Here is a 21293-nt window from a genome sequence, read left to right on the forward strand (position 1 = left end):
AGACATGCACAGTAGTGGAAAAGCAGAAGAATAAGAGAGAGAGAGAGAGGCGCACCTGGGTGGCTCAGTCGGTTAAGCATCTGACTTCGGCTCAGGTCATGATCTCATGGTCCGTGAGTTCAAGTCCCACGTTGGGCTCTGTGCTGACAGCTTAGAGACTGGAGCCTGCTTCAGATTCTGTGTCTCCCTCTCTCTCTGCCCTTCCCCCACTCACAGTCTGCCTCTCTCTCTCTCTCTCTCTCTCAAAAATAAAGATTTAAAAAATTTTAAAAAAGACAAGAAAGAGAGAGAGAGGTGAGTTACACTGTCAGGGAAAAATGCCTTAAGGGTTTTGTGTGCCTACTGTGAAGAGGTCATTCTACCATTCCAGCTATTTCACAAATATTTGATAGGTGTGACTATGTGGCAGACATTGAGGATACTGAGATGCAAGTTGCACTTCCTGGTTTCATGGGTTCATAGTCTGGGGAGTCAGACCAAAACGTCATATTGCAATTTAGCAGTTTGCTAAGGGCCCAGAGAACACCAAGTGAAAAGGGCAAGTAAGGTAGCCTTGGATGGGTGAGGTGTCTTGAAGGACAAATAGAAGGAGAAGGCAGCTGAAGGAAGAAGGTTATTAAAACAGAGAGGGCAAGATGTCTAAATGCACAGAGACATGAGAAAATGGTGCATTCAGAAAACTGCAGCTGGTTTTATTGCTTGCTGTGACTAAAACCTGGGAAACGGAAGTGGTCACAAGCTGTGTAATGAAGGGCTGCGAGGTCCATGCATAAGAGACTGGATTTTATCCTCTAGTAATAGTTGCTGCTGAGGGGTGTTTAATCAGTGCAGAAATAAGAATAGAGACAGTTGTAATTGATCATTACAGACCATCCTTTCTTTACCTTACCTTTGATATCTCTCCCTAATCTGTTCATTCAGATTCTTGTTCTTTGTTAAAATGCAATGCCTTTGTTCATCCCTCCCCTCTCCCCCCAACCCCACCCACACTTGCCATTCCTCCTGGTTCTCATCTTCCCTGATGGTTGATGAGTTTTGCCATTCCTCCCTCTCGAGATCAGAAACCTCCCTTTCTCATCTCCCACATCTACTGTTGTGACTTTAATTCTTTGATACTTCCCACATTCATTTCCTCCTTTAAGCCCCTGAGAGCTTTTCTGATTTTGCTTAAGCTCTCATCATTTCATTTCTGGTTTGATGCAATACCCACTGAACTAATCTCAGCCTTAGATATCTTTCATAACTCTGCAGTGTGAGTCCATAAAATGGGAACCTGACCATCTGATATCCCTGAATAAAATCACCCCTCCTCAGAAAGTAGACTCCTACAGCTTCTGCTGAGTGGGCCCACAGAGATCATCAGTCCAGGACAGAGGGAGACAATCAGACTGCATCTCCCAGAAAATTGGAAATAAACCTCAGAGCCACGAGCCAGCCGCTGTGGGTACTTGACCTGCACACTGAGAATAAAATAGGGTCTGAGCAGCCATATTCAGCCTATTTACAAGTGGAATGAGAAAAATGGTTCTGCAGAGAGAGGGACAGAGGGATAGGAAACAGGATGAGAGAACAGGTGGCCCCAGAGAGAGCGGGACTCAGTAGTGGGATGGGTCTATGGCCTGGTTTGGAGGGTATGTGTTTAGTTTCTGGAAGTTCTGAAAGTTTAGAAAGACCTGGTGCCTGTCTGCCCTCCTGCTTATGAGTTTGGGTTGATATTTCTTCTTATCCAAAAAAAACAAAAACAAAACCAAAACAAAACAAAACAAAAAAAAACCCCCACCTTTTGCTTACTATTGCTCAACAAAGTTCTGTTTCTTACAACCAAAAACTTAAGTGGGGGACTGATGGAACCCACTTCACATTAAGGTCTCTCTGACCCTGTCATTTGTGGTTTCCTCATGTCAGTCTTTATCCATGACAGTACAGATTCAAGAGCGCCCTTTAATTGCTGAGACTCTGGCACACTTTCCATTGTACTCCATCACCTCTCCAAGATCATGGCCTCGAATTGAATCTTGTAACTTGGGACAGGCTTCTAATGTGATGAGAGCTCTTTTTCATCACAAGTGGATGGCTATTACTGCCATACTGAGCTGTTGATGGTGTCAGGAGGTTTGGATACTTCCATGGACGTCACAGTTTTACAGAACCTTGCACAGTCATTCAAAATTAATGTCTTTTCTTTGACAGAACTGTGTTTGGCATTGGAGATACAGAGAAAATGAAATACAGTCCCTGACTTTGAAGGACTCTTTGCAGGATACATACAAGACTTCCAAGGGACTGACACAAATTTCAAAAAACTGTTAATATTACTGGTGATAAAACTGAAGCCTAGGAGATGGAATTTAATGGAAGACAATACTAATCTCTCTGTTCTTTCTATGCTGAATATATATCCTGTTGGGTACTAAATTATTTTAAGTCTTTTGGCCCAACTAGAATAGGCAGGGGTGGAAAATCAGAGTTCTGCATTACTTCCTTCAAACAATATATGGAATCCAGCATTCCTGGAAATTGCATAAGCTTTAAGAATGCCAACCATTAGGTCCACTTTTGGGAATAAACAGTTGAATTCTACAAGGTCATCCTCCTTAGTGAAATAAAATAAATAGATGCAAAATACTCTCAAAGTTGCCTAAGCATTTGATTTCTGGTAACAGTAAAATGTAATAACTAGGTCAACAACAATGTGGTAACAATTTTAGGGGGGCAACATGAGACCATTGTACTTGTTATCCTGAACTCGTTGATTATTGTGTCCACTGCAAAATGGACGCAAAGTGTCTGCAGAAAGAGAGACACCAAAGGGGTACTTACACCAGCTGGACTGGATAGTGAGATGGTCTGGGGTGTTAGGATGGACAGGGAGGAGGCATTTGGAATGTATGTCAGCTTTGCCATGGGATGTCATGATGAAGCTGGTGGCAGAGCTACCCATGCCTCAGGAGTTGGAAGTGCTATTCTGAGGAGCTGAGTCTAGCTGGAGAAATGAAATGGGCCCTGAGAGGAAGCAAGATCAAGGTGGAGAGAGTAACTTGATGTATCAGACTTGAAGGAAGCAATGGGCAGTTGTGCACTGCGTAGGGAAAAGGAACAATAGAAATTAATGATGTCAGGAGCTACTCAGTTATTCAGTGCCGAGTCTGGGAGTACAGTGTGCATCAGGTAGGTTGGTATTAAGGAAGCCTCCCTGGCTGGACACCAGTGTTTGAGAAGATTCTATATTATTTGCATAGGGCTGAATAGTATTTCTTTGAATTGTATAGGGCTGAGGTAAACAAACAAACAAACAGAAGTAGGCTGAAATCCTGACACATAATAATATTTTAACCACAATATCTGGAGCTCCGCTTTATTTTTTGCCAGCCACCAGACTCTGTTCTACAGAGGCTACTTCATGCAATCTTGACAAGAATTCTATACTGACTGGATTCTTTCAATATACAAGAAACAAAGATATATTGTTTGCTGGTTAATGGGGGTTTAAATGTTTAATTAAAAATTTAATATGAAAAATTTCAAACTTATATTAAACTTAGACTTATAAAATGGAGCCTGTGTACCTATCACAATTCCTACCTTAATTCACAAAAGTTCTTATTTTTTTTTATTTTTTAAATGTTTTAATTTATTTTTGAGAGAGAAAGAAAGAGAGAGACAGAGTGTGAGTGGTGGGAGGGGAAGAGAGAGAGGGAGACACATAATTTGAAGCAGGCTCCAGGCTCTGAGCTGTCAGCACAGAGCCTGACGCAGGGTTCAAACTCATGAACTGTGAGATCATTACCTGAGCCAAAGTCTGACACTTAACCAACTGAGCCACCCAGGCGCCCCACAAAAGTTCTTGTTTTATGTACACCCTGTCTTGTCATAGACTCTGGGCCTAAAGTTCTCTCTTGCTTAACAAGAGAGCAGGATGCAGGATGAAAACGAGAGATGGCTAATGTCGGGGAAAAGACAAGAGCCCTGAATAAGGGTCCTTGCCCATATTTTTTAAGATCAGAAGGCTTACAAACGTGACGGATGGGCACAAAGAGACAGTGAATCTGTGAACATTAACTCATGGGCATGAGGGAAAGAGGGTTTTGAAGATAGACGGTGTTTGAGGTTTAGGTCAACATAAAACAAAATCCTGGTGTCAGGCAGATGGGCAGATGGTTGTTAATGGCAGACAGGAGGCACCGTGTCTATTTATCTTAGCTAGCTTAGGGGGTAAGACAGAGGGGGGAAATAGCTTCAGGGTTAACAAAGCACCTTTTCTTTTGTTAATCATCTCCTCTCTGGGCTGCTTCACCTGCAGTGCAGCACAGCAGTCTATAGCCCAATTTACCTGTTTACCTAACTTGGTCCTTCCCTCCTGTGAAAGCAGCTTTCTGCTATAGTACTAAATTCGAAAGCGTTTTTGCCCTGAATGCCTAATCTTGCTTACCTCATACACCTTTATATTGGGTGCCTTTGCACCCCCTCTCTATTCTGGGACCTTTGCCCCTCCCTCTATATTCTGGGGGCTCTGCACCCCCTCTCTATTCTGGAGTACCTTTGCACCTCCCTATTCTTGTTGCCTTTACATCTCCCTATTCTTGGTGCCTTTGCATCTCCCTATTCTTGGGTGCTAACCTTGTTTACCTAAACTCTGGTGTGAGCATCCTATGCTTTGTACTTCTTTATGCCTTGTTAACCCATTGATGTAAGCCTGGGGGATTCCTAAGCTTATTCCCCACATTCTCTCATTCTTTCCTACTGAACAATTAGATTATTTTGAAGCAAATACTAGATATATTATATCAAGAATTTAAAAGTTAACCTAAAAATTTACTTAATATGCTCAAATATCTAGTGAAATTTCAAGTCTCTCTCTTTCTCTTTCCCTTTCTCTCTCCTCTCTCACACCACACACACACACACACACACACACACACACACACACACACACTTTTGGTTTGTTCAAATCAGCATCTAAAGAAGGCCCATATTTTGCATTTGGTTGATATTTTTTATTCTGTAGTTTCTCCTTCTTGTATTATTTTCTTGAAGAAACAGAGTCATTTGATGTATACATTTTTCCATATTCTGAGTTGCATTGGTTGCAGCCTTACTGTGTCATGAAGCAAGTTCCTCTATTCTTTCCATTTTCTTTTAATTAGTGGTTATAGCTAACTAACCCTTCATACGACTTGGATGTATGAAATTTTAAAACAAACCATTTCATGGTGATGTGTGCTTCCATGAGGAAGTAATAATAACAATAATAAAGTCTGATCTGTCTTTTGTGAAGTTGGTGGAAATTAATGTTTATTGCCATATCCTTATGTCTGGAGTTTGAGAAAAGATAGTATTCTATCATTCCTCATTTATTTGTAAGCTGAAATGCTTCTAGAGAAAGAAAATTTTCTTCAGCATGTATTTTATTGTTGTAAAGTTCAGTTCATATAAGAAAGGGAGAAAAAAGTGCTTGATTGTTTACCTTTAATTAACAATTTTTAGAATAATGAATTAGTTCCTAGTATCCTTCAAAATAGACAATGAGTTGGATGTGTATGTGTGTGATTATAAACTCAATGGATTTAAATATATTTGATAATAATATATATAACTGAAGTTATTATTGGCACACAAATAATCTCATCTTTAGGCAATGAGATTCTCTGTAATTTGTCCCTGGAGTCCTTCTGACAGAACTTTAGTAGTCTTTGGTAGCTTCTTTACTTTTTGAATGTAAAGATGTTTTAGAATCATCTTGTAGATCTAGACCAGCCATTTTTTCAAAGGGTCTGTTTTCTTTTAGTGATAAATACTAGAGACCATAATTAAGTTATGAAAGTGCTCAAAGTTACTGGATTGGTTATTGTTTCTAGGTCTTAACAGTGAAAATGGCTAGGAAAGGCATTTAAAAAAATTTTTTAACGTTTATGTATTTTTGAGACAGAGAGAGACAGAGCATGAACGGGGGAGGGTCAGAGAGAGAGGGAGATACAGAATCCAAAACAGGCGCCACGCTCTGAGCGGTCAGCACAGAGCCCGATGTGGGGCTCGAACTCACAGACCGCGAGATCATGACCCAAGCTGAAGTCGGACGCTTAACTGACTGAGCCACCCAGGCGCCCTGGAAAGGCATTTTTAAAAAGAAAGTACCTCATGATATAATGCCAATATTTCATATTCAACTTGAGACAGTTTTTAATTTCAGTTTGGTTTATATTATTTTAGCATTTAAAAACTTTATTTTTATTGTTTACTTATTTTTGAGAGAGAGAGAGAGAGAGAGAGAGAGCACTAGCAGGAGGGGCAGAGAGAGAGGGAGACACAGAATCCGAAGCAGACTCCAGGCTCTGAGCTATCAGCACAGAGCCCAACCCAGAGTTTGAACCCACGAACCACAAGATCATGGCCTGAGCCGAGGTCAGACATTTAACTGACTGAGCCACTCAGGCCCCTCATATATTGTTCTAGCATTTTACAAAACTTCAACATGGTTCAAAGTTCAAATCATGAAACAAGGAATATACAGAAACGTTTATCTTCTAGTTCTCTATCCCTGCACTATTCCTTTCTCACATTTTATTTACTTTATAGCTTATTTTTCCTTTTTTTTTAATATGAAAAATACAGAGTCAATTCTCAATATTCACAGATTCTATGTTTGCAAATTCACTAACATGCTAAAATGTATTTGTAACCCTGAAATCATTACTTGTAGCATTTCATGGTCATTCATGGACATGTGTAGAGCACTGAAAAAATTTGAGTCATCTCAATGTGATGTGGACATTCCTAGCTGATGTTGAACAAAGAATGTTGTTCTTGTTTCAGCTCTCATAAGTAATCAAGTGTCCTTTTTGCAGTGTATTTAGGGCTGCATTTTATGCTTTTTGCTGGTGATTTCACTGTTTAAAATGGCCCCCAAGCATATTGCTGAAATGTACCTAAGTATAAGAAGGTTGTGATATGCCTTACAGAGAAAATACATGTGTGGGATTAGCTTCATTCAGGCATTAGTTATAGTGCGTTTTGGCTGTGAGTTCAGGGTTAAAAAATTAAAATATATATAAATAAGATGTCTTTAAACAGAAACATACATAAAATAAAATTATAAAATGACTGTTCGGCAACAATGTGACCACAATTTTACAGGAACATACCCTTATATACCCCCCAGGAGAAAAGGCTCAGTATTTGCTCATTCAGTGATCATGGTGGCTTTATAGAACATAACTGCCAAAAATAAGAATAACAAGAATTGACTCTGTAGTGTGTGTGTGAGTACTTAGTACTTTCCTTTCTTATTTATTTATTTATTTATTTATTTATTTATTTATTTATTATTTTTTAATATGAAATTTCTCAAATTGGTTTCCATACAACACCCAGTGCTCATCCCAACAGGTGCCCTCCTCAATGCCCATCACCCACTTTCCCCTCCCTCCCACCCCCAATCAACCTAGAGTTTATTGTCAGTTTTTAAGAGTATCTTATGGTTTGCCTCCCTTCCTCTCTAAATTTTTTTTCCCTTCTCCTCCCCCATGGTCTTCTGTTAAGTTCTCAGGATCCACATAAGAGTGAAAACATATGGTATCTGTCTTTCTGTGTATGACTTATTTCACTTAGCATAACACTCTCCAGTTCCATCCACGTTGCTACAAAAGGCCAGATTTCATTCTTTCTCATTGCCACGTAGTATTCCATTGTATATATAAAACACAACTTCTTTATCCATTCATCAGTTGATGGACATTTAGGCTCTTTCCATAATTTGGCTATTGTTGAAAGTGCTGCTATAAACACTGGGGTACAAGTACCCCTATGCACCAGCACTCCTGTATCCCTTGGGTAAATTCCTAGCAGTGCAATTGCTGGGTAATAGGGTAGATCTATTTTTAAATTTTTGAGGAATCTCCACACTGTTTTCCAGAGTGGCTGCACCAGTTTGGATTCCCACCAAAAGTGCAAGAGGGTTCCCATTTCTCCAATTTTCGCCAGTATCTATAGTCTCCTGATTTGTTAATTTTAGCCACTCTGACTGGCATGAGGTGATATCCCAGTGTGGTTTTGATCTGTATTTCCCTGATGAGAAGTGACACTGAGCATCTTTTCATGTGCCTGTTGGCTATTTGGATGTCTTCTTTAGAAAAGTGTCTATTCATGTCTTCTCTCCATTTCTTCACTGGATTATTTGTTTTTTTCTGGTGTGGAATTTGGTGAGCTCTTTATACATTTTGGATACTAGCCCTTTCTCCGATATGTCATTTGCAACTGTCTTTTCCCATTCCGTTGGTTGCCGTTTACTTTTGTTGATTGTTTCCTTTGCAGTGCAGAAGCTATTTATCTTCATGAGGTCCCAATAGTTCATTTTTGCTTTTAATTCCCTTGCCTTTGGGGATGTGTCAAGTAAGAAATTGCTGTGGCTGAGGTCAGAGAGGGTTTTTCCTGCTTTGTCCTCAGGGTTTTGATGGTTTCCTGTCTCACATTCAGGTCCTTTATCCATTTTGACTTTACTTTTGTGAATGGTGTAAGAAAGTGGTATAGTTTCATTCTTGTGCATGTTGCTGTCCAGTTCTGCCAGCACCATTTGTTAAAGAGACTGTCTTTTTTCCACTGGATATTCTTTCCTGCTTTGTCAAAGATTAGTTGGCCATACTTTTGTGGGTCTAATTCTGGAGTCTCTATTCCATTGGTCTATGTGTCTGTTTTTGTGCCAATACCGTGCTGTCTTGATGATTACAGCTTTGTAGTAGAGGCTAAATTCTGGGATTGTGATGCCTCCTGCTTTGGTCTTCTTCTTCAAAATTACTTTGGCTATTTGGGGCTTTTTGTTGTTCCAAACAAATTTTAGGATTGCTTGTTCTAGCTTCGAGAAGAATGCTGGTGCAATTTTGATTGGGATTGCATTGAATGTGTAGATAGCTTTGGGTGGTATTAACATTTTGACAATATTTATTCTTCCAATCCATGAGCATGGAATGTTTTTCCATTTCTTTATATCTTCTTCAGTTTCCTTCATAAGCTTTCTATAGTTTTCAGCATACAGACCTTTTACATCTTTGGTTAGATTTATTCCTAGGTATTTTATGCTTCTTGGTGCACTTGTGAATGGGATCAGTTTCTTTATTTGTCTTTCTGTTGCTTCATTATTAGTGTATAAGAATGCAACTGATTTCTGTACATTGATTTTGTATCCTGCAACTTTGCTAAATTCATGTATCAGTTCTAGCAGACTTCTGGTGGAGTCTTTCGGATTTTCCATGTAAAATATCATGCCATCTGCAAAAAGTGAAAGCTTAACTTCTTTGCCAATTTTGATGCCTTTGATTTCCTTTTGTTGTCTGATTGCTGATTCTAGAACTTCCAACCCTATGTTAAACAACAGCGGTGAGAGTCAACATCCCTGTCGTGTTCCTGATCTCAGGGAAAAAGCTCTCAGTTTTTCCCCATTGAGGATGATGTTAACTGTGGGCTTTTCATAAATGGCTTTTATGATCTTTAAGTATGTTCCTTCTATCCCGACTTTCTCGAAGGTTTTTATTAAGAAACGATGCTGAATTTTGTCAAAGGCCTTTCCTGCATCGATTGATAGGATCATATGGTTCTTATCTTTTCTTTTATTAATGTGATGTATCACATTGATTGATTTGCAAATGTTGAACCAGCCCTGCATCCCAGGAATTAATCCCACTTGATCATGGTGAATAATTCTTTTTATATGCTGTTGAATTCGATTTGCTAGTATCTTGTTGAGAATTTTTGCATCCATATTCATCAGGGATATTGGCCTGTAGTTCTCTTTTTTTGCTGGGTCTCTGTCTGATTTCGGAATCAAAGTAATACTGGCTTCATAGAATAAGTCTGGAATTTTTCCTTCCCCTTTTATTTTTTGAAATAACTTGAGAAGGATAGGTATTATCTCTGCTTTAAACTTCTGGTAGAACTCCCCAGGGAAGCCATCTGGTCCTGGACTCCTATTTGTTGGGAAGTTTTTGATAACTGATCTAATTTCTATGCTGGTTATTGATCTGTTTAAGTTTTCTATTTCTTCCTGTTTGAGTTTTGGAAACGTGTGGGTGCTTAGGAATTTGTCCATTTCTTCCAGGTTGTCCAATTTGTTGGCATATAATTTTTCATAGTATTCCCTGACAATTGCTTATGTTTCTGAGGGATTGGTGGTAATAATTCCATTTTCATTCCTGATTTAATCTATTTGGATCATCTCCCTTTTCTTTCTGAGAAGCCTGGCTAGAGGTTTATCAATTTTGTTTATCTTTTCAAAAAACCAACTCTTGGTGTCGTTGATCTGCTCTACAGTTTTTTTAGATTCTATGTTGTTTATTTCTGCTCTGATCTTTATTATTTCTCTTCTTCTGCTGGGTTTGGAGTGTCTTGGCTGTTCTGCTTCTATTTCCTTCAGGTGTGCTGTCAGATTTTGTATTGGGGATTTTTCTTGTTTCTCGAGATAAGCCTGGATTGCAATGTATTTTCCTCTCAGGACTGCCTTCGCTGCATCCCAAAGCGTTTGGATTGTTGTATTTTCATTTTCGTTTGTTTCCATATATTTTTTAATTTCTTCTCTAATTGCCTGGTTGACCCACTCATTCGTTAGTAGGGTGTTCTTTAACCTCCATGCTTTTGGAGGTTTTCCAGACTTTTTCCTGTGGTTGATTTCAAGCTTCATCGCATTGTGGTCTGAAAGTATGCATGGTATGATCTCAATTCCTGTAAACTTATGAAGGGCTCTTTTGTGACCAGTATGTGATGTATCTTGAAGAATGTTCCATTTGCGCTCGAGAAGAAAGTATATTCTGTTGTTTTGGGATGCAGAGTTCTAAATATATCTGTGAAGTCCATCTGATCCAATGTATCATTGAGGGCCCTTGTTTCTTTATTGATCCTGTGTCTAGATGATCTATCCATTGTTGTTGTGGGGTATTAAAGTTCCCCGCAATTACCACATTGTTATCAATAAGGTTGCTTATGTTTGTGATTAATTGTTTTATTTATTTGGGGGTTCTCATATTCAGCACATAGACATTTATAATTATTAGCTTTTCCTAATGGACAGACCCTGTAATTATTATATAGTGTCCTTCTTCATTTCTTGTTACAGCCTTTAATATAACGTCTAGTTTGTCTGATATAAGTATGGCTACTCCAGCTTTCTTTTGACTTCCAGTGGCATGATAAATAGTTCTCCTTCCCCTCACTTTCCATCTGAAGGTGTTCTCAGGTGTAAAATGAGTCTCTTGTAGACAGCAAATAGATGGGTGTTTTTTTTAATCCATTTTGATACCCTATGTCTTTTGGTCTGAGCATTTAGTCCATTTACATTCAGTGTTATTATTGAAAAATAAGGGTTTATAATAATTGTGATGTCTGTAGGTTTCATGCTTGTAGTGATGTCTCTGGTACTTTGCAACATTTCACTCACAGAGTCCCCCTTACAATCTCTTGTAGGGCTGGTTTAGTGGTGATGAATTCCTTTAGTTTTTGTTTGTTTGGGAAAACCTTTATATCTCCTTGTATTCTGAATGACAGACTCGCTGGATAAAGCATTCTCAGCTGCATATTTTTTTCTGTCCATCACATTGAAGACTTCCTGCCATTCCTTTCTGGTCTGCCAAGTTTCAGTAGATAGGCCTGCTACTATTCTTATGTGTCTACCTTTGTAAGTTAGAGCCTGTTTATCCCTTGCTGCTTTCAGAATTTTCTCTTTATCCTTGTATTTTGCCAGTTTCACTATGATATGTCATGCAGAAGATTGATTCAGGTTAGGTCTGAAGGGAGTTCTCTGTGCCTCTTGGATTTCAATGCCTGTTCCTTCCCCAGATCAGGGAAGTTCTCAGCTATAATTTGTTCAAGTATACTTCAGCCCCTTTCTCTCTCTCCTCTTCTTCTGGAATTCCTATGATATGGATATTGTTCCGTTTGATTGCATCACTTAGTTCTCTAATTCTCCCCTCATACTCCTGGATTTTTTAATCTCTCTTTTTCTCACCTTCCTTTTTTTCCATAATCTTATCTTCTAATTCACTTATTCTCTCCTCTCCTCTTCAATCCATGCTATGGCCACCTGCATTTTATTTTGCGTTTCATTTATAGCATTTTTTAGCTCCTCATGACTATTTTTTAGTCCCTTGATATCTGTGGCAGTAGATTCTCTGCTATCCTCTATGCTTTTTTTTCAAGCCCAGAGATTAATTTTATGACTATTATTCTAAATTCTTGTTGTTATATTGTTTAAATCGTTTTTGATCGATTTGTTAGCTGTCGCTACTTCCTGGAATTTCTTTTGAGGAGAAATCTTCCATTTCATCATTTTGGGTAGTCCCTGTGGTAGCTCCACACTGCAGGGCACTTCCCCTGTGATGTCCGGAGTAATTTGTGTTGGTGGGCAGGGGCGAAGTCAGACCCGATGTCTGCCCCCAGCCCATTGCTGGGGCCACAGTCAGACTGGTGTGTACCTTCCCTTCCCCTCTCCCAGGGACAGGACTCACTGTGGAGTGGTGTGACCCCTGTCCAGGCTACTTGCACACTTCCAGGCTTGTGGTGCTGCTTCGATGGGATCTGGCCAAGGGTGTATTAGCTGGGATGGATCTGCAAGGTGCACAGTGGCGGGAGGGGCAGGCTCAGCTCGTTTTGCTGTGGCTGGTCCCCTGCAGGAGGGGCCCTGCAGCACTGGGAGGGAGGCAGGCCTGTGGGAGTGATGGATCCACAGAAGCACAGCGTTCGGTGTTTGCGAGGTGCAAACAAGTTTGGTGACAGGAAGTGGTTCCCTTTGGAATTTTGGCTGGCGGATTGGAGAGGGAGATGGCGCTTGCCACTGCCTTTGTTCCCCCACTGAACTCAGATCTGTCTTCCAGGGCTCAACAACTATCTCTCCAGATGTCCTCTTGCCCTCCCTGCTCTCCAAGAGCAGAGCTGTGCACTTTTAACTTTCCAGAAATTATGTCCCACTGGCTGTCAGAACTCACACAGTCCACCCCCTCTGCTTTTGCAAGCCAGACTTCAGCGGCTCTGCCTTGCCCTGTGGATGCCCCTCCTTGGCCCCAGCTCCCTCCCACCAGTCCGTGTAGTGTGCACCGCCTCTCCACCCTTCCTACCCTCTTCCGTGGGCCTCTTGTCTACGCTTGACTCCAGAGAATCAGTTCTGCTACTCTTCTGGTGATTTTCTGGGTTATTTAGGCAGATGTGGGTGGAATCTAAGTGATCAGCAGGATGAGGTGTGCCTAGTGTCCTCCTATGCCACCATCTTCCAGTACTTTCCTTTCTTAGATAAATACTAACATACTATGTGTACCCTTCTTCACTTTGATTTTTTTTCACTTAATATTAAATCCAGGAGATCATTCCATCTTAGTACATAGAAACATTCCTTATTCTTTAAGATCACCATATACCATTGTGTAGATGTACCACATTTAGTCAACTAGTCTCCTATAGATTAGATATTTATGTTACTTTTAGGATTTGTTTTTTTTACATATATAGTCTTGTGCATACATCTTTTTATATTTTTGCCCATGGCTGCTTGCATAGATTCTTAGAAATGAGATTGTTGTGTCAAATGATAAATACATATGTAATTTTGCTAGATATTACCAAATTCCTCTACCTATGAGTTGTATTATTTTGTTCTCCTACCAGCAAAGAAATACCTATTTCCCCAAAGCCTTGATCACAGATTTCTTAACAAACTTTTGAATACCTGCCTGAGAGGTGAGAAAAAAAAACCTGAGCTTAGTTTTAATTTACATTTATCTTTTTATCTTATGATTGAAGGTGAGTGTTTTTTCATATGCCACAAGGCCATTTGCTTTTTTGTTATTGTGGTTGTTCTCTCTAGCACTTTGCATCTATTTTAAGGACACCTGGGAGAATTAGGAAGACTGCACCAGGACTCCAGAGACCTGGAACATTGTCACCACATATAATTCAACAGCAGTACCAAGAGTCTGTCAATAGCTCTGAGCCCCAATAACAATCTGAGAAGTCTTCTGAGTTTATGATACAGCAACTCCATCTTTGTGTTTCTCCCCACCACCTTCTTCCCGTTTCATTCCTGACTCATTCTCCTTTCACTTCTCAACCTTTCTTTTACCTTGCTTGCTCATGCCTTTTACTTACTCATTAGTCATGTCCCCACATGGCCTCTGCCTCTTGCCTTCTATTTGCCTCCCTCTGCTTCTGCTGATTGATCCTACCCTCTGCTCACTGTTTTTGCACATCTGGTAGGAAAATTTCCTAAGAGTGGAGTTAATGGATTGGATTATCTGATAATATTTAATATAAAGTGTCTTTCTGGGTAATGCTTTTGTACCAGGCTGCTGGCCATTCCAGGGGAAGTTATCTTTGGGTCAGGTACTCATTCTTAGTTCAGGAGCTCATGGTTAGAGCCTGAGGTTATATGACACAAAGCATGGAAACCTAGGGGTAGGGAAGTTCTCAGAAGAAAGGTATGTGCAAGGTCTCTCATGGCTTTTCTTGGAATATCCAGTATAAACACTAAGAGGAAGAATATTATAGAATTAACATGTCCATTTGACAGATGATTTAATTGAAGCTTAGAGACATTAAGTGACTTTGCCAAAGTCACATGGTTTATTAGAATCAAAGCCATGTGCTTCAGAGCCAAGATTCAATCCTGTGAGATGAATATGAGATATTTTGATTCTATTGACTCTTGTTTGGACTTCCTGGGTGTTTGGATCTGGCTGTTTTGACCTTTAGCGTATTTAACCTCCACATTTAAAAACAATAAAGATCTAAATCAGGATTGTGCCTTAGTGATGAATGTCTATTGAGAAAAACATTTTTCTTTGGAAGGTCTCTGCACTAATCTAGTTCTTTGATGAATTTTTTTGTACACTGCAGTCAAACCAGTTCCAGTTTTACTTTTATTTTACCAATGTTGACATGGATTAATGCTTTCTGTGTATATTTTACAACAAACTTTGATATTGCCATTAATTTTATTATTGCCATTTGTTTTGCTATTGCAAATTTTTGTTGATTTATTAACTTGAATTTTTGCAGATAAAACTTTTTTAGATGTAAAATTTGCAATATTTGATTATTTGCTAGATTTACTGAGTGCAGTTTTAACTTTTGACAGTTTTATTTTTTGTTGTTATTTCCTCAAAACAGATTTTTTTTCGCTCAGATTATTTTTTTTCTTTTTGCTTTTGGAATGTACTCAATAATATGTGATTCTTCAGTTTCTTTTTACCTATAACCAATTTTAGCCTGTAGAGTTTTCATTGTCATCTGTTTCATTGTTGTATTTTTGGTAATTTTTCTATCAGTAATGCTTACTGCGAATTGGGAAAAGTGCTGATAATATGTATTACTTTCTTGGGACAGAGGAAATTGTTCATGAAGGGCAAAGGCATAAGATTTTGTCACCAGCTAAATCCCAAGACTTGGCCTATATTGCCCACCTGCTTGTACTCACTAACATTTGTCTAAAATTTTTCCTAAGTTCTTCTTTAGGCTTTCCCCTTCACTCAGGTAAGGGAAACCTGAAACCACCCGTGGGAGACTGACTGCTCTGAGGAAGTCTCTCTTGGCCCAGACCACCCAGACCCTTTGAGCTAAACCCGAGACTCACCTGCACAGGTGGGTCATGGAGTGACCTCTGAAATGACCTACAGCACCTTTACCTCATTATAATACTGAAATCTTCACCCAGGGAAGAGCCTCAGCCTTGTTTACATAACATACAATGTATGCATAGGCACATTTCCTGAAGGTGCATAGGTGACATTGTGTCTGCCTCTACATATAATGACAAGGCTTCCCTATCTAATATCTAAGTATTCATCCTAACCCTAAACCAAAGAACCCTTTCACCCTCTGTCCCTCTCTTGGGAGTCACAGCTCTGGAATCCATTGCCCTGATCTCCCTATTTGCTGCAAATAAAAGCTTCTTTGTGCAACAGCTCAGCCTGGTGCAGTTTCTGACTCGCCAAGGAGTGAATCCACTTTGGTTTGGTTAAAATTTGAATGAGTGGCAGGTTAGAGGAATGCACATAGCCAGGAGTTTGGATTCTATAAACAGTGTTCCTTCTTTTCAATCTCAGACACCTCTAAGGGTACCTGGAATTTCCCTTTCTCCAGGAGTAGTTTGGGACTCTTGGGCCAAGGATCAGGCCTTTTGCTCCACAAGGTTGTTAAAGGAGAGAAAAGGTCACCCTGAATTTGTGGGTAAGGGTTGGGGAAAATAAAACATGTAAACCAAAGCTCCCCAGGCCCTACTTGCCTCTGTCAGGGAGTAGAAGCTGTTCCTTTCCTGACCTTGGCTCCCAAGGTCTCCAGGCTCTTTTAGAGCTGGGGCTGGGGCTGCAAAGGAATGCCTTTCATCCCCCTGGATCCATCCAAGTTCCTCTAGTCTTGGAAAGGCTCCCAGTCCTTTCTCCAGTTCCCTTCAGAGCAAAGCCTCCCTGAGGCTTTGCTTGTCTGAATTCCAGGGGCCATATGTCAGTTAAATCACTTGGAAGTCATCAGTTGTCTTGTTAATGCTTCTAACTTCAACTGTCCAAACTATTATATTAGGTTCAATCTAGTCCATTGCTGTTAAGGCCATGGTGTCCAGTGGGATTTTTATTAATAATACAACCATAGAGACGGGGTTAAGAATTAGATAAAACAAATAAAAACAACCATATACTTGGAGTCAGTTTTCATTATGAACTCAGCATTAAGTCTCATGATTCTAACCTTGGCCTTCTCTGGAGATAAGATATTCCATGGCCTTGTCCTGAAGTGGCCCACCCTGTGTGTGCATTTAATGACATACTCAGCAAAGGTCAATGTATAATACTCTTGCTGATGCCCCACGTGGTCAGCCCGAGGGACTCATGGATGGCCAGTATTTACTGTAAAACAAAGCATCATTTTTCTTCCCATTACCCATGGAAACATGGTATTTAACATGTTTATCACACACACAAAAAAATTAACAGAAATCTGTTGGCTGTGACTTTTTCATTGCCTGCTTTCTGAAATCTTTGATCTCCCTTTCTAACCTGCTTTCCAACCTGTTCCTGATCTTAGCTCAAGATCTCTTGCTCTGTGTTGTACTGATATTTGCTTTACGCATAGCTACAACTCACATTATCCCACTGGGTTGTGGGCTTGGGATACTCACGGTAAAGGTCTCTCCTACTTTTGCTGCTTCCTGGAGCCCTTTGAATGCCAGGACCACTATCAGGTTTGCCAGGGACTTGGAAGGAACCAGAGAGTGCTTACTACTTGCCCATCTCTCTGCCTTCTACCAACTGTTGTCTGGTTTAGCCTTCAGGCATAACTAGGTGAGTGTCTTTCTGAATCCCAGGGCCTCAGATGGATCTGACCAATCATGAGGTGCAGTAGGCAGGGTCCTAACAGTCTTGGAACAGATGATTTTCTACTCAGCCTCCATGCCCTGGAGGTACCTGTCCAAAGTCACCCAATAAACATGCATTCACTGTTTCTAAAGAAAGAGGTATGAAGGAGTGCTGCTGCATGCTATAAATCTGAACTGAGGGCTAGTGCTATACGTGCCATTGCTGGGAAAATGTGCCAGGCTAATTGCAGGAAGAGCTGAATGCTATTCATCTCTCTGACCACCACAGTGCCTAGAAGGTGCCTAGGAAGTATCATTTGAATTTAACTGAATATGATTTGTAATTGTAAATCAATGTTTGTGTGATCTCATCAACAAAAGCTGTACTGCTTATGTACAGTGTAGTAGATATATAGGACTTGTAATATATGGCCTGCCACCCCTTTTATATCTAATATTTATCTTACAGATCTTAATTTTCCTGGTATCCTCTTTGGAAGGCCTATTGGAAAGTATGTGCGCTTTGGGATCGGAAAGACAGACCTTTGAATCCCTCTCCACCCCGTATCAGCCTTGTGCTTGTATTTCTGTCTCTCTCAATAAAATAAAGGTAATAAAACCTGTCCTGCTGGACACTTATGAAGATTGAGTGTGATAATGTAGGGAGTTTCTCTTTTTCAATAGATAATTGATAAACAATGCCTTTATTATTTCATAGCTATTCTCCCATTTGTTCCTCATCCTCTTTGCCTCAAAGAAATAAGCAATAATATTTTGTCCCCAAAATGAAAGGTGAGCAGTGAAATGACCTGCTGCATTCACTTAACTTTTGAAGGGAGAAATCAAGACTAGGATCCAGACCCACTGACCTCCAGTCACTGGCTTTCTGTCAAACATGACTTGAATCACAGGGGTGGAGGTGGGGTTCCAGCCATACCATTCACCAGCTGTATGGCTGTGTACACATCCCTCTGTGTTCCTAAGTCTCATTTCCCTAATCCTTCACACTGGGGTAACAATGAAATATATCTTATGAGATTGTTTTAAGGACCAACTTCAGTTATTAAAAGCAGTGGGTGCTTAGCAGGAAATATGTCAGAATCATCTGAGAAACATTTTGAACCTGTCCCTGCACAGGGCCACCCCTAGAGGTTTGGGGGTACACATAGGCATATGTGTTTCAGCAAGGCTTTCTCAGGTAATTCTGATGTACCCTAACTCACCCCAAACTCCTGCCTAGAGAGAACATCTGCTTCTCACTAAAAAGTTCCACACAAATGTGAAAGATTGTTAGTTTCCTCACTGGCCTACATCATATGGAGTCCTTAAGATGCTTATAAAATGGTTGTACTGTGGAGGAAATATCAACAATCTCTCTTGGGTCATCACATATGGTACAGCAAATCTGAGCTGTACATTTCCAGCTGTGTGGCCCTGGCAGGTTACAGAACCTCCCTAAAAATCGTTCTCCTCAGGGCTAAAACAGGGTGTACTAGTGCTCAGGGTGAAAGATATGTACTAACAAAAGGGCACTCCTTAAACCAAAAGGACTTTCTTCAGCTGAGGAGATGGGAATACAGAGAGCTCAGGACATGTGTCCAAGATCAGACAGCTTATGAGTGGTGGCCCTGGACTTTGAAGCCAGGTGCAGTGGACTCAGAGCCAGAGTTCTTACATTCTACGTTGTCCTTCACGCATGCAGTAACAATTTATTGGGTGCCTACTATGTGCCCGTTGCTCACCTAGGGGGCTAGACTGCACCAGGAAAGCAAACAGACAAAATCTCTTGTTCTCATGGAGCTTTGGCATTTGAAGGTGATAAGAGTTATGGAAAGAAATTAACAAAAGGAAAAAAAAATTAAGCATAGAGGGGGATTGGGTATGTAGAGTTGGAGGTGGAGGTGGAGGCTGGGGGAAGATGGTTCCAGGCAGGAGAGCAGCCAGTATGATGGTGCTGAGGTGACGGTGGGCCTGGCAGGTTGATGGAGCAGCACAGACGGTAGTGTGGCTGGGCCTTGGGAGGGCACAGCTGAGAAGTAACAGATGATGTCACAGAGGCGGTGGGTGGCAGAGTGCAGGCCACTGCAGGGCACTAAAATGTCTTTGGTTTTTACTCCAGGGTGAAATAGGAAGCAGTGAAGGATTCCGAGCAGATGACTGACTTGATATCAGTTCTGCTAAGGGCAATAAGCCAGGCACAGAAGGATGAATACTGCATGATCTCACTTAGATGTGCAATGCAAAAGAGTCAAACCATAGAAGCAGAGAGGAAGGTGGTGGTTGTCAAAGGTTACAGGGTAGGGGAGGTGAAGAGTAGCTTCACCATAAATGGGCATAAAGTTTTAGTTATGCAAGATGCTGAACACAGGAAAAAAAATGTTTAGAATGCTGAACACAATACCTGACACTTAGTAAAAGTTCAGTGTAGCCGTTGTTATTACTAATTATTGAAACTTGTGCCTTATGCAGATGTGTGGTGAGAGGGTGAGTGTAGGAAGACATCACAGGCAGGAATTTAGTCGCCGTCCTACTCTCTGAGACACCTTCTAGACCCTCCTAGATTTCACCTTGTCACAATTTTCACTGTGGCAGAAATGGAATTAATGGGAATCCATTTCTGGCTATATTAACATGTCAGATGGGAATGTAAACCTGAATCAACATGGAACTGAGAGCAAACTGTTGTGACATGTGATGCAGTTCAGTGTGCATGTGTGTGAGTGTTTAATGCAAGTCACTGGTGTTGTATTGTCCCCCTGTAGAAGCAGGAGGACCCACCCAAAATTTGGTTTGGATGTTGAGGCTGATGACAGTCCACACACCAAAAGAATTGGAGAGAAAGTTTATTACTCACAGGAGGGACTCCGGGGAAGAGTGGAGCACGTGCAAGCAAGTCCAGGTTGGCTTGGGCAAAGCAGAGGTAGTGGGTTTGAGACTTTATAGTGGCTAAGGAATGGGACTGGGGAGAATTTCCTGCACTTGGGAGATTTAAATTTCCTGCTGGTGCCAAAGGAGGTGAGGTCATAGGCCTTCTTATCAGCCTGTCCAGATGTGAAGCCAAAGGGAAGGGAGGGTGAGGCCTAAGAGAAATCAGCAAACATCAAAAATGCAGTCAGACTATTATAATTGGTTATAAAGAGAATAAGAAATAAATACCGTGGAAAATCTTTTTCAAGTAGTGAATAACTGCCATAGCAAGTTGTTACTGATGTAATGACTGAATGTACTGATGTCATGAATGAATTAACAAAGAAACATTTTACCATAACCTGATATAGAGGGTGACCAATCCTCTTGCACCTCTGGCCTGAGGGATTTGCTATCCCTGAAAGAATGCCTGAAGTTGGGAATGCCCTTCCCTTAGGACTTTGAAATACTCGAGCCAAGAGATAGCAGTAAGCTGAAACAAGCATTTGTGGATTTGGAAAGAATGGGTTTCATTCATTCATCATACTAATCAAGGGCTTATATTGTGCCCAGTACAGTCCCGGAACCTGTGACACAACACTGACTGAGAAACAGTTCGTTCTTGCCGGAAGATAAAGAAAACAATTTCAACCTGGCATTATGTACTACATAATATGGATAAACACTTTGTTTGGAGAAGGTTAGGGGTCTGATAGCACACAGCCACGATGACGGTGGAGGAAGTAAGGAGAGAGAAGTGGGGTTGGAGAGAACAGGGCAGACTGAAAAGATCATGATGAGGTAGAAGTGACAGAATGTGGGTGAGGATTCAGCGGAGGGGTGGAAGAGAGACTAGGACCAGGGATCGCCCCCATGCTTCTGGCACAGGCATCCTCGTAGAGGGGGGTGCCCTTCTCTGAGCTAGGTAATACCCACTGAGAGGCAGATTGGTGGGGAGGGTGTGGGTTTATCTAACTTGGATATGCCGGGCTAGAGATGCCTGTGGGACCTCCAATTTGATGCATCCTGAAAGCCGCCAAGGAGAGAGATGTGGACTCCCAGTAAGGTTCCAGGG

The 21293-nt window shown here is 40.8% G+C and overlaps 1 protein-coding gene and 1 long non-coding RNA gene across 4 annotated transcripts in view; both read left to right on the plus strand.

The window, feature by feature from the left end:
• Positions 1-17935, plus strand: part of LOC147576800 (uncharacterized) — a 42221-nt gene extending 24286 nt beyond the window's left edge. Inside the window, exon 2 of the long non-coding RNA XR_015241151.1 lies at positions 17781-17935. This is a non-coding gene — a long non-coding RNA (uncharacterized LOC147576800). The remainder of the gene's footprint in view (positions 1-17780) is intronic.
• TMEM135 (transmembrane protein 135) overlaps positions 1-21293 on the plus strand; it is a 460344-nt gene that overhangs the window by 327611 nt on the left and 111440 nt on the right. The gene's annotated exons all lie outside the window — the stretch shown is intronic.

This window comes from Puma concolor, chromosome D1 (genome assembly GCF_028749965.1).
Source record: "Puma concolor isolate L17-30 chromosome D1, mPumCon1.1.hap2, whole genome shotgun sequence".
NCBI lineage: Eukaryota > Metazoa > Chordata > Mammalia > Carnivora > Felidae > Puma > Puma concolor.